The 13,670-nt window shown below is 34.9% G+C and overlaps 1 protein-coding gene across 1 annotated transcript in view; it reads right to left on the bottom strand.

The window, feature by feature from the left end:
* The window catches only part of LOC119190721 (QRFP-like peptide receptor), a 102,776-nt gene that overhangs the window by 18,041 nt on the left and 71,065 nt on the right, over positions 1-13,670 (bottom strand). The window lies entirely within an intron of this gene.

Below are 13,670 nucleotides of genomic sequence, written 5' to 3'. Positions count from 1 at the left end.
GGCCACTGGGTAAACAAGGTATAGCCAGAGAGAGAGTTTGAGTCAGAGAGAGTCAGAGAAATTTCATCACTTTTAAATTTTTGTGTCTCTAACAACTATGATTTTTTCTTCAACAATATAAACTTCAAAGAGTTGACTTTATTCAAGATAGCTTCCGCCCGCAGCTTCGCCCGCGTGGATTTCGGACTTCAAAAATGGAGTAGGTTTTCAATTTGTCGGGATGTTTTTTTAATGTATGGTGGTACGCAGGTGGTCCGATTGTCCGGTCAGGGTCTGATGATAGGATTCTGGTGAAATCGAAGGAACTTTTAACCATTAACGTTGCATACGCGACGGAAGCTTAAAGAATGGAGTAACTTCTCTCGTTTTCCCAACATTTCCCTTCACTGTTCTGCTCCTATTAATTGTAGCGTGATGAAAAGTATACTATAACCAGCTCAGGAGTATGAAAAATAATTGTACCAAGTTTCGTTAAAATCCGTCGAGTAGTTTTTGATTCTATAACGGTTATACAGACAGACAGACAGACAAAAATTTTACTAATTGCATTCTTAGCATCAGTATCGATCCCTAATCACCCGCTGATAGTTATTTTGGAAATATATTTCATGTACAGAATTGACCTCTCTACAGATTTATTATTAGTATAGATAAAGTAAAAAGAATATTTGTATAGAAGTTAATGTGTAGAAGCATTTGGAAGTATTGAATATTTTTAGCTACTTGTGTGGCTGACTGTATATTATACAACGGTCGAATAACAGTTTGGTTTGACGATGGAATTTTATGGACAATTTTATTTTCATGCATCTATTTTTCTCGTGGTTTTGTACGCATTAAACATTTCTGACATAAAATAAAACTTAGGTTCCGCTCTTAACTGTTCTCTATTTGCCAATTCTGTAATCAAAATTTATGAGCCATTTATGAAATTTGCCTTTTTTTCTCCCTCCTCCATATTACTTAAAGATAAAGTAATAACTAACACCAAAATTTCACAAACCAAAGTAATTTTATTATTCAGTCCAATGGGGAACAACTTCACATCGTAAAGCACACAATCTCAACTCGTTTATTTATAAAATATCCACGGTTTGATCAAAACCGCGGCTGGCTGAAAGCTAATAAAAATTCCCAAACCTGGTGAATTGTTTAGAGCTCAGCTTTGGCTATTTGTTTCCAACTTTCACAACATATTTTCCCTTGTCATGATAATATGTTTGACAAAACAAAGAGTGTACTTTTATAAAAATTGTTGCGGATGTTCGACGTAGGGTTGTCGCTTGTATGAAAAAAAATAAAAGGAAATGTGTAACATGATCTTTTTTAATGATTTTTACGTTACAATAATTGATTTTTTGACAGAGAGACATAACGTTGGTGAAAGTCCTCTAAGTCCAGTATAGTTTTTATCATATCATCATAAAAATGCTAACAAAACTATGTATGTAACGCTTAATAATTAAAAAACATATTTTAAAATTGTAATTGATAACCCTAAGCTTAACCTTGTTAATAAATAAAACGTTCATTTATCACATCATAATAACCAACATGGGGCGTTTTTGTTAAACGCTTATTGTTCAATTTAAAAAGCTTTCTCTACATACTGTATTTTTTATTACCAAAGATAAATTACGCACACATAGGCAAAGTGACTGAGTGAGCTCCTATCAAGTGTGTCTAGATTTTGCCAATATTTTTGATAGAAAGCGATGGGGCATCTTATGCAAATGTAAATATCCAGATATCCAAGGGAATTGTAGTTGCCAATTGGGTATGGCAGTTGTAAAAAATTTGGAAGTTACAATTACTTTTCTTTATTCTTCAATTACCCCTCTATCAAACCTTTATTTTAATTATATTTGCGCTAAGCAAACCTGGAACGAAATCACGTCTTCCAACCGATGTGTAGTACCAGGGACCCATAAGAATGTAAAAGTATCGCGACCATAGTTGAAATAAAATGTATAAAATTGGAGCGAGTAGCGTCAGTAGTTCAATAAAACTGTACGATGTATTTTAACCTGGGGTTTATTGCTGTCTCTTTATGTCGGTCTTTCTTTTGACCATGACGTATCACGATGGATGCTCCTCGCCATAGCTTAGAGTGAGACAATTATATCGGAAAAATATCCGCCAGTAAAACATATGCAATGTTGAATGTAGTCGTTTGTTTCCCATTGATTTGGAGGATTGACTTTTCAATATTATCGCCCTATATAGATTATGTTTAGCGTTTACTCAGACATAATAAAACAGATCCTGAATAAAATTCTTGACCTAGTAACAACGGACAGCTTAAACCGTTGGTTCCAAATACATTTATTTGCACACGATTTTTTTTAACGTTAGTCCAAAGCAAATCAATTTTAAGACAACTATTATTAGGTGAGAAAAAATAAGTAGATCAGTTTGATAGAAGCATGATGATGTTTTATGTTAAGACTGAAAATCGCCCGCATACTTTTATCTCCTTAATATTTTTTTCTTTACTGAAATAAATTAAGAAGTATTCACTTTTAACTTAATTAAAATTTTGAGTTTATTTATATTTTTTGTATCTGTATAAAAACACTTATACCTACCATAAGTAATTCTAATTCAATCAATAACTTATATATCTAACAAAGTAGGTTAATAAAATGAAACGCGTTGGTTTCGATTCCTCTGAAAGGATCACGATATAGATTCCTGTTCAATATCTTGATAAGCTTCTTATGATGCAGGGAGGCCTTGCCGAAACCCCGGAGCATTTTTTGTTACTAACTTATCAAGAAGCTTAACGAGCCGATATAAATACTAGCATCTGCTTGCAGCCCCGCTCGCGTTAATATTCTTTTCAAGATAAAAGAGGTCCCTAAATTATTCAGATATTGTACATAATATTATTGAATAATTTGCGAAAAAAGGTAGGTAACTTTATTTTTTAAATACATTTAGGAAAACTCGCTTATGCACGCGGTTCCGCCCGAGTGAAAATATTTTTCCGGGTTAAACATCTCGCTATATACACTCCCTCGATAGAAAATTTATGTCCTTTCCAGGTTTTCAAACTATCTCCATACCAAATTCCGTTGAAATCCGTTCTCTAGTTTTTAAGTTTATCGCGTTCAAGCAGGCAGGGTAGAAGGGGGGACTTTTGTTTTTATAATATGTAAGGATATATTAAGTCATAGTGGAAACAGATTATTCAGAACCCGTGCAATAATGAAGCTGTCAAATAACAAAAGCAGCGAACTGTGACGTCTCCGAGTGTCGCCGGCCGTAACTGCGCGTGTGAGACATCTGCACTCAACAATATTTCAAAGATAAAATGCTTTATTTTTCAATCAAATTCGATGCATTTATAGAAGAATTTTTTGTATTGTTTGAATCTTTTTGTCATATTTTTACATATAAAATAATGTACAAAATCAGACTTATAAAAGTAGCCTATTGGAGCAGTAGTTTCTGACCTTCTACAAACAAATCTGTTGTCACATTATTTGTATAGATTGGAAATAATAAATCCATTGTAACCCTATCTATAGCTTGACTGATCAGCTCGACTAAGTAAAACTGTCCCATAGGAAATGAATGTGAAGTGACTGTTAACAACAGCAATTATATCTATCAACAAGTAACTGCATTGTCGGCCCGTTATAAGTCCCTTGAAATAATTTCTATGCTTTATGGCCTCTTACTGCTATAATCTGAAAATAACAAAGAAAAAGGGCACTATTAAACAATAAAACCCAACCAGACGGAATCTCGCCCACGAGAAATAACAAGTCTAAAGAAAGTGAATGAGTATATATCAATCCTAAACTAACAAATACAAAGGCACGTTTTCAATTACGTAGGACGAATAATTAATCATGATTATAACATAGTTGCGTGAAGACGGCTATGTAAGGTTACGCCTTATCTGCAAAAGGTAAGGCAGAGACGCAACTGGTAAATATAAGGCTGGCGTCGACTAGAGCAGAATCGCACCAAATCGCTTTATTGCGTATGCGTCATAATTTAGTTCAGTGCGGCGCGAAAATTATGATTTTTTCTTGTCATAATATGTTGCATACATTATTGTAACCAGTTTTATGTTTAATATACAAATAATAAATAAACAAATCAAAATGTCATAGTAAATGTATATCTATTTATTACATACGAATGAATACAACTAAATTAATTAGATTCAGCGCGTAGTCAACGTTTATCTTTACACCAAGCGAGCTTATAATCCCGTGACGTAATAGGCCTGTGCCTATCGTTCTTCAGAGACAAAATGTTATCAACGTGTAGTTTACGAATAACCTTACACTCTAGTTGACGGACCAGAAAATTGACCCTTGAGCGACACAGATCAGCGCCCAAATACGCTTCGCACTGAACGGTGGGGCGATGAATTATAAAATATCTCAGGCCTTAAGCTCGCCCGGGTTTATGTACGAATGTTTATTTTTGATCCTATCTTTACCCGCGTTGTTGTTTGTTCCTGAAATTAATATTTATAGAACTTAATGATTTGTTATGTTTAGGTGAATGTTAGACATTGGAATAAAACTATTTTTCAGAATTTATCGCGGTTTTTTATAATTTAATCTTCTCCCGAAGGAGAGAACTTTACTTTTTTAATAAAAAAAAAATATTATTTTAAAATTTAGGTAGATATTCTGACTTTGACTTTTCGAACGACCAACAATTCAGTCCGCTCCGTGACCATGAAGGCTTCAAAATTTTGTTAAAAAAATTATAATATAGAAAACCGCCATAAAATTCGAGAAATAGTTTTATTTCGATTTATGAAACTTGTATGTAATATTATAAAAGCACTTAATATCTTTACAATAACAATCATTTATTTTATTATAAATGTATTAAAAGATAGCGAGCCCGGCAGACTTTGTCCTGCCAAAGACCATCTTCTACGTAGACCACATTTTATATGGTAACTTATAACCTTCCCGTAAGTGAAGCAATATGATCATTAATTTTTATATCAATTAGATAAACAGTATGGCAGCGCATTAATTACGAATAAACATTGTTTCTTATACCGTACTCTATGTTGTTGAAATTCATCGATCGTCAAAACTACTTTTTCACGAGCCATGAATAATGAGACAATACTTGTCATTTCCCGAAACAATGAAGTTTTTTGATAAATCTGATTTATCTGGTATACTAAATCGCACATAAAATTATGTTGTACGGCAGTGTTTACTGTGGTGTTACTGTATCTATCTTTATTATCCATTAAGGAATAAGATGAAATGTTGACAACACTTATTTTTATCGTCGTCTCATTAATTTGTATAACCATGCAAGATAAAAACAACACAAATTTGCTTAATCACTGATAAAAATATGAAGACATCTGTTTTAATCATCTAAAAGAACACGATAAAATTGCCATATCCTAGCAATGGTCGATTAATTTGAACAGCTCGCTCGCAGTGAATTCGGGAATCAAAGCGAACAATAACATTAGTCGAACGAATTACTCCTATTCTAACACAAAATTGGCTCTTTGCGCGCCAATTGTGCCAATCATTTTGGTTTCAATTATTCATTTTAACAATATCGTTTAACGTTCGATCTTCATTTATTAATATTTCAGGATTATTTTGCTTCACACCTCATCATTTGCCCCGAGGCATTGATGCCTTGGGGCTTGGTATCCACAGTGTTTTAATAACAGCAAAATAATAAGAATAGTAGAATGCCTGGTTAATATACCGACCAACACCAATCCCGCCCAAAACAATACCAACGTTACCCAAATATTCAAAGCACTTCACGCATTACACGCCGCTGCGCATGTCATACAGAAACATAAATAGCAACAAACTCTTTCAAGCAGAAAGTATTACCTTTGGAGAATATAAAAAACTCCAGAACTCAATATAGGGGTATTAAAAAGACACTTGTGCCACAGAAAAGAGTTTAATAACAAGCCAGCGACTTCCCTATTGGTCTGTTGACGGAACCATTCAGCAGATTTTCCGCTGAATCGAGCACGAAGGGTCTATTGAAAATAGATTAGCTGATCGTAGGAATGGGTAGAGCAGTGAAAGAAAAAAATGTCTCATTATGACAGCCGATCAATATACCTACTTTTATATTAAAGATTGTAACAAGAATTCCTTGGTTATTTAGAAGGTACTATTAATTTACTGTCGAGCTAAAACAGCTGTTAAACTTGTTGCGATTGACCGACGAGTTGAGATACAAAAAGACGGCAATATTTACATAGTATCACGCCTGTATCACATAGGGGTAGGCAGATACTACGGATTGCCACTTTGCACGATTCTGGCATACATCTCGCGCTTCCTCCACCTTCATTAATCTTTTCATGCATTCCCGGCGGCAATAAACTGACTATAATTTTTATTCGTACAATTATCATTAAGCTGAAATCTTTAACATTGTTAAAGCGACCACAGTAAAGTGGATTGAAATTTATTCAAAGTAGTTGGTGATGATCCACGGTTGATTAGTTCATAGTTTCTTCAACTATATTATATAAATATCTTTTAAGGTTTCACTCTCATCTTAGGCACTAGAGAAACGGTGCAAGAGGGTCCAATTTCACCTCGTCGAGAGAAAATCCACATTTTTTCAATAAATTATTATATAACTAAATAAATACGGCAATGGGAATTGAATTTGGCATTAAACTGATAAATTAAATATGTACTTATAAAGATAGTGTATAGATGCAGATAATCTCCCAGAAAGTAAGCCTGGCACCTATGCTTCCAACACATGACCCCTACAAGAGCATTCTCACGGAAATTGCGAAAGAATTTAAATCTGTGGCACCCAACCTCGCTCCCCGGGAATCGCAGCTGGCGATCTGATCTAATAACGCATGATTATGTGCTGCGATGTAAATCTTATGTTACCGACGTGTACCAGCGTCTCTGGGACATATAAAACGAATTTTATGCTGAAATTAATTGCCTATTTAGTGCACGAGAGTGGGGAACGTTATTGATGATAAGCAGTGATGTGGATAAAGAATGCTAGTCATAAACTTCGTAACAATATCAACAGTTTAATGGACTAAGGGCAAGCGGACATCCAGGCGTGAAAGTCGGCCACGTCATTGCCAATAACAAAGAATTGTCAATGGCTTCCAAGGGTCGGACAGAAAAATGTTGTATGTTTCTTTTTCCGGTGGTTTTTTTCATGGGCTCTGCGACCTGATTCCATGCTCCTATTGCAACTCCGAGTAAAGACGGCCCTGCAAATAGTACTGTCTTCGGCGGTAAATATTTTACATCAAGCTATAGAAAAAAAATTGGCAAGCTAACGACAAAATAGAGCATAGGTGTAACTTGTAAGTTACAGATGACTTTTTACAATTCCGAAACAAATAGATAACTTCAGTCTAAAAGCAATATATCATATTTTTCTGCCGAGTTGTGTACAGCACGAAGATACAGAATGCGTATTTAGGGTAGTAAAAAAACAAGGCAAATATAATCCAAGCAAACCTCTGAAACTAAACATCGGTCCTAAACTAAAAGTTGGGCCTTACGCAAAAATGGTTTAATACAAACCTTTTATCAAATACCGAATTATCGTTTACCGATAGGAACTTTATTTCAAAACACTACTTTCAATGATATTAAAAAAAAAACAAATACTATACTAGGCAAAGATAAGACTTCATTTATTAATTTGGACTAGAGTATAGTTCTACCATAAAATTTAATTAGTCTACATCTCCTTTGCAAGGAACAGACGAAAACCATTATCTGTATAATATTAACATTAAAGCGGCGATAGCCTAGTTGGGTGTGGAACGAACTGCCAAGACGAATGTCCGCAGGTTCAAATCCCAAGGGCACACACCTCTGACTTTTCTAAAATCATGTGTGTATTGTTTGTTAATTTATCGTTCGTTTTAATGGTGAAGGAAAACATCTTATGGAAACCTGCACATCTGAGAAGTTCTCTATAGGAATTTCGAAGGTGTGTGAAGTCTACCAATCCGCACTAGGCCACCGTGGTGGACTAAGGCCTAATCCCTCTCAGTAGTAGAAGAGGCCCGTGCTCAGCAGTGGGCAAGTATATAATACAGGGCTGATATAATTATTATTAATATTAAAATGTCTGAACCTTATTAAAATACGTCTATAGGAATATAAATATCGAGTCCTCCTATTTAGCTTATATCCACGGCATTAAATTTAATAGGTCACGAACATAATATATGATATTGCTGCTGTTTGTACTAAGAACTAAATACAAAAAGTTATAATATCAAATTGCCATTTTGTTCCAGTGTCTACTTACTTAATATAGTTACTAAAATTGATTCGTACGTCGGCTAATATTTTATATCTATATTTTTTTATTCATTTCAATGTTGATACGATCGCCCACAAACAGTAGAAACACCATCCTACACCTTGAATTACAAAGTATTGTTTGGTATTCCATTGTGCTCGCCATCCTGTGACGTGAGATGTTAAGTCTTATTATGTCCAGTAGTTACACTGGCTACAATGTCCTTCAAACGGGAACACAATAGTGACTACACGCTGCTGCTTAGCGGCAGAAACAGACATTGCGGTGGTACCTACCCAGGCGGACTCTCACATACGAGAGACCGACCACAAGTAAACATCTAACTAATATCCCACCCCGCTTTGCAAAGGTAGTCCGACCGCTACTAAACTTCATAGAATCACCCGTTGGTAATCTAAATATTAAATTAAAGTCTCTTCAGCTGTTTTGGATTCATTATCGAACATATTACATACATATTAATCGGAGACCAGTAGCCAAAATTTTACCATTTTAATATATTTGTAACACATAAGTATTATACAAATATGCTATTTGTCTGCACTCCTCGCCTCTCTCACAGTTTCCGTGCGCACAATATGCTTTAAATGGGGTACAACATTAGCTCTTTAATTATTTATAAAGAGACATTTGGCATTCTGTCAGACATCAAAGAGCATTTTAATACTACGGAAAACTAAACGTTAAAGACAAATAATATTAAAATCATCTCAGTTTGACAATATACATGTCTGTCAAACGTATGGTAGTGTGTATTTTTTTTTATATAATGCATATAATATAAAAATATTTGCTTTCTGCACTCCATATAAACTTTAACTGAAGAAAATTTTATATTCCGCCGCCCGCGTAATTTCCATAAAAAGAGGTTTTTGCTCCAGGTAACTATAAATAGATTTGGTTAAGATAAAAACAGTGTAGTTGGTCCGAATTGTGATCGCAGAGTCAAAAAAACTCGTCAGATAGAAGTGTTAGTCGTGCTTCATGCTTTCCCCTACGATAACCATGACCCAATTCAAATTGCGCCTTTTGAAGTATAAATTAGTTTCGAAAAATAAATTAATATTCATTTTATCAGTTGATTACTGCATCGCATGTCCAATCACGAAGAGAGGCTGACTTAAAAAAGCTAGTAATAAAATAGAAAATTACTAAATTACTTTTCGACCAATTATGTTCAAAACTGTATTCATGGTACGGTGCATCGCGTGTTCTTGGGCAAGTTGAAACGTCCGTACTTTACAGGCTAATTTTTGTTATTGAGTCACAGTTTATATATTACACTAGAGTATATTATTCAGACAATAAAATGTAAATAAATAATACGCGTGTGTAGTCATTGCCATTTTTTGTATCAGCACTACAAAGTAAAACCCCTGCACCTGACGGTGAGTGAAGTAGGGTCCAATAGAATGTCGACTGACGAAAGATGATTACCCCTTGACAGTCGTCACAATTATGCCGGCCTGTTGGAGCCGGATATATACAAGCTGATGCCGAAACGCGACACAGTTGTTTACGGTGGTCGCTATCCGGATGGATATAAAATATATCCTACCACCCGCAAAAGGAGTTTAATATCTAAGGTTAGTATTACATTAATTTTGTATGTCTGACGTGTATTATGAGACATTACATGCTTAAATCCTAATGCCTGATTACCAAGATCAGAGATTAGAAGAAAGAGGGCATAAGTCGATGGTCGAATCTCGAATTCATATGGCATCTTTGATTTCACGTATAAGAATTTAAAAATACGAGATCGGAGGTCAAAGCTCACTTGTCATAGGCCATTAGAACAAGTTGCAATTAATATCGGAATTCAATTTTACATGTCAAAAACGTAACCTACTACTTGATACTTGACCTGTCACATGTGATTCATGATCTATCTCCAATCTAGAAATTCTGTCATTAGAATTAAAATATAACATTTAAAAAACGTTGCCACTCTCTTAAAGATATTAAAAAAAAACCGTGACTAGAATCTTTATGATCCTCGCTCGCTTGCACTCCTATCATTAAAAAGAAATTCCGTCCGAGTTCCTTCAAATAACAATATCAGGAACGGCAAGTTCAGTGGTTAAGTTTTTCGTTCCGCGATTTCCATTTAAATGTATGAAATACCCTACGAAAAGATTGGTTACTGCTAACGGTGATTAGATAAAAAGTTTTTGTCGTTAAATAGGCATTTATAAGCCTATCTATTGTAAAGGATTACTTAGTTTCACAATTTAAGTACTTAAAAGTCAAATTAATATTAAAATTACCTATCCCTAATCCTCCAATTTCTGGAACACATTAGGAGTCTACGTAAAGTGGTTGTTTAACCTATTCTGTACCTACTCCCTTGTCTACTTTTTTAATATGAGCAGTCAATTCTATATTGCAATAATTAATAAAGTATTGTTTTAAAAGAATTGAAATAATTTCTATTATCTTTTTTGTTTAACCAAAAATAAAATAACATTGTTGTTTTCGTAGCATGATTTAAGGATCCCAAAAAACATGCGAATGATCGCTTGTGATTCTAAATATCGCTCATAATGTTATTATTTCCGATCTAAAAAATTGTTTGCTTTTAATTAATAGCCTCTGTTTATAATATTTAATATTCCCATTTTATTTCATCTGTGCATCACCTAAAGTCAGACATGTCCGCTGTGAAATTCGCCTTTAATATGTTAGCTAGGGCCAAGTTTTGCATTTTTTTTACGGAAACGCTGAGTAAATACTTAAACCACACTCTAATCTATGGTCCCAAATAAATGGTAATAAAATGAGTACTATCTACATCTAAACCTAAACCCAAACCCAAACCCAAACCTAAACCTAAGCCTAAACTTAAACCTAAGCTGTTTAATACAATAACTGACAAATAGCATTTACTTGAATCTTGTGAAAAAGGCCCTTATTGCCGAATGTACTCTATTGTTTACTGTTTGAAGATTGACTTTTCTATTTGTTCTTATATTATAACGATTTACTTTGTAGATTTTTTAAATACTAAAAAACATCAAGAAATATACCAATCTAAAAGGCCAGAACCCCATTAATGATTTACTATCGTTGATGTGTATGGGAGAGGTTATCACCACCGAACGCCCCACTTGCTCGCCATCCCCCTCTTCTACAAAAAATCCATACTTATATGAAAATTCTTAATGTATACAAAATATGACAATAATCAGAAAATCATTCACTGTTAACTTCAACACTGCCCGCTTCAAAATATTATTCTGAAATACAAAATAACGCCACGCAGTCCTTCCAACCACAAACCTTCGCATCCTGTATGTAAGCTATTTATATACAATGACAGCAATAAGCATGAACAAAAAATAGTCCCGAAAGGCTAACACCCTATATGCCGCCGAATGTTCTGTTACAATAACCGCAAGAATCCAAAAACAGAGCAGATGGTGGCCTTCGTGTATTCATGTTACAGAGAAACGTTAACTAAAGTATATGGAAACAAGAGTATTTCATATATTGTGCAAGTTGTAATGCTCCATAATAAGTGGTCAGGTGTTTGTGGCCTTAAAGTTTAAGGCAGTTTACGGTCCACCTGAATGGTAAGAAGGCAGTCATGGACGTCTGCAATGCCAGGGATACAGTCAACAAGCTGTCTACCGTAAAAAAAACTTTTTGAGAGAAGGTTTTTTCACGTACAATCATTAAATTTGCTTGTTACTTCTCTGAAGCATTAAACTTTAACATTATACGGAAGTGGTTTTTTGAAATATCGATACTATGGCAGTGGGTTGCCGTCGGGTAGTTTTAATTTTTTTTCAAGTGTATACGTTTCTTATTTCCATTATAACATTTTACCTTCCACATTGAATTTTGCTGACGATATGCGCATAAATATACTATCATTACGCGAATACTTTCCATATTTTTCCTTCCATTTCGTATTCAAAAACATCTGCCGTGAAATGTGTCCGCCATCGACATTGCCTTTAAGATAAACACAAATATTTCCATAATTTTAGAACTCAACAAATAGTAAGCAATAAAATATTACTCGTTATAAACTTGGAAATATAATCTTGAATGATTTGTTTGATTCAAGAAATTGCTTATACTAACTTTGGTAGATTTAAAAAAAGTCTAAAAATACAATTTCCCTGTATGTGAATTTGTAATGGAGGATGAAATAGGAGATAGGTTAAAACAACCCGGCTCTTATTTCGGCGTAAGATGGATAGAAACTATGCAAAGTTTGAAAGCACGTTAACTAACCCCTCCTCGAACAAATATCGAATATGTGAACGTGCATGACTGCCTCGGTGGCCTTGTACTGCATGCACGGTGCGGCAATCCTAGGTTCGAATCCTGGGTCGTGCAATGTGATATTTAGGTTTTTCTGCTCAGTATCAGCCAGGAGTGCGGAATTTCTGCCCGATGTGGCGATTGGCGCGCCCCCTATCACATCATGGGACGGAACACACTTAGCGAAAAGTGGGTGCCTTGGTTGCACCTCTGCATACCCCTTCGGGGATAAATGCGTGATGTTGTGTGTGTGAACGTATGTACGTGTGTGTGCGCTTGTTTTATATTATTTTAACAGATTGTAACCATAGTTCAATGATATGAATAAAAGTTAAAGTAACTGTGTCCGTCTGTAACAGAGTTTCAAGACTAAACCACTCAACAGATTTTGCTGAAATTTGGCTTAGAGACAGTAACACACGCTGGGAAAGATACAGGCTCTTTTTATCTCAGAAAAAAAATTCCACGCGTGCGGTGCCGCGGGCATAAGCTGGTATTCTATAAACCTTATCCACATTGTATACATAAGTACATTAAGTTACAATAACTCTTTGACAATATCTAAGAGACAAAGTTTAAGGTCTTCAAACGCAAGGTACTTATCCCACACTCAACAAAATGAACCCCACAATAAAGGGAAGATCGGTATTCCTTAAAATACCACAGTTTACGAGCGACCTTTCCTTTATTGCTGTATTAATGTCGTTCAGTTCTTTTTGATAAAAAATATGTCCTTTTGTTGAAAGATATCTTGACCCTGTATTGTTACTAGTTTATGTACCATTAAATATGACAACTTTATTTTCGTGCCTTTATCGTTTGATGTAGGAACAGTATACATACGTAGTGAGGACCGTCATTCGATGTTCATATATTCATAGTATTACGCCTCTATCCCACAGGGATAGGCACAGATTATAGATTGCCACTTTGCACGATTCTGGCATACTTCTCTCGCTTCCTCCACCTTCATCAACCTTTTCATGCAGTCCCGCCGGTTCAGGGTACTTGTGACCTGGCCTTTTCTAAGAATGTGAGATATATGACATTCATTTAAGTCATGACCAATAAAAATTGTCAATACA

The sequence above is a fragment of the Manduca sexta genome, chromosome 26 (assembly GCF_014839805.1).
Source record: "Manduca sexta isolate Smith_Timp_Sample1 chromosome 26, JHU_Msex_v1.0, whole genome shotgun sequence".
NCBI classification, from domain to species: Eukaryota; Metazoa; Arthropoda; class Insecta; order Lepidoptera; family Sphingidae; genus Manduca; species Manduca sexta.
The sequence above is the reverse complement of the archived record's forward strand: the minus strand, read 5'-3'. Positions and strand labels throughout refer to the sequence as shown.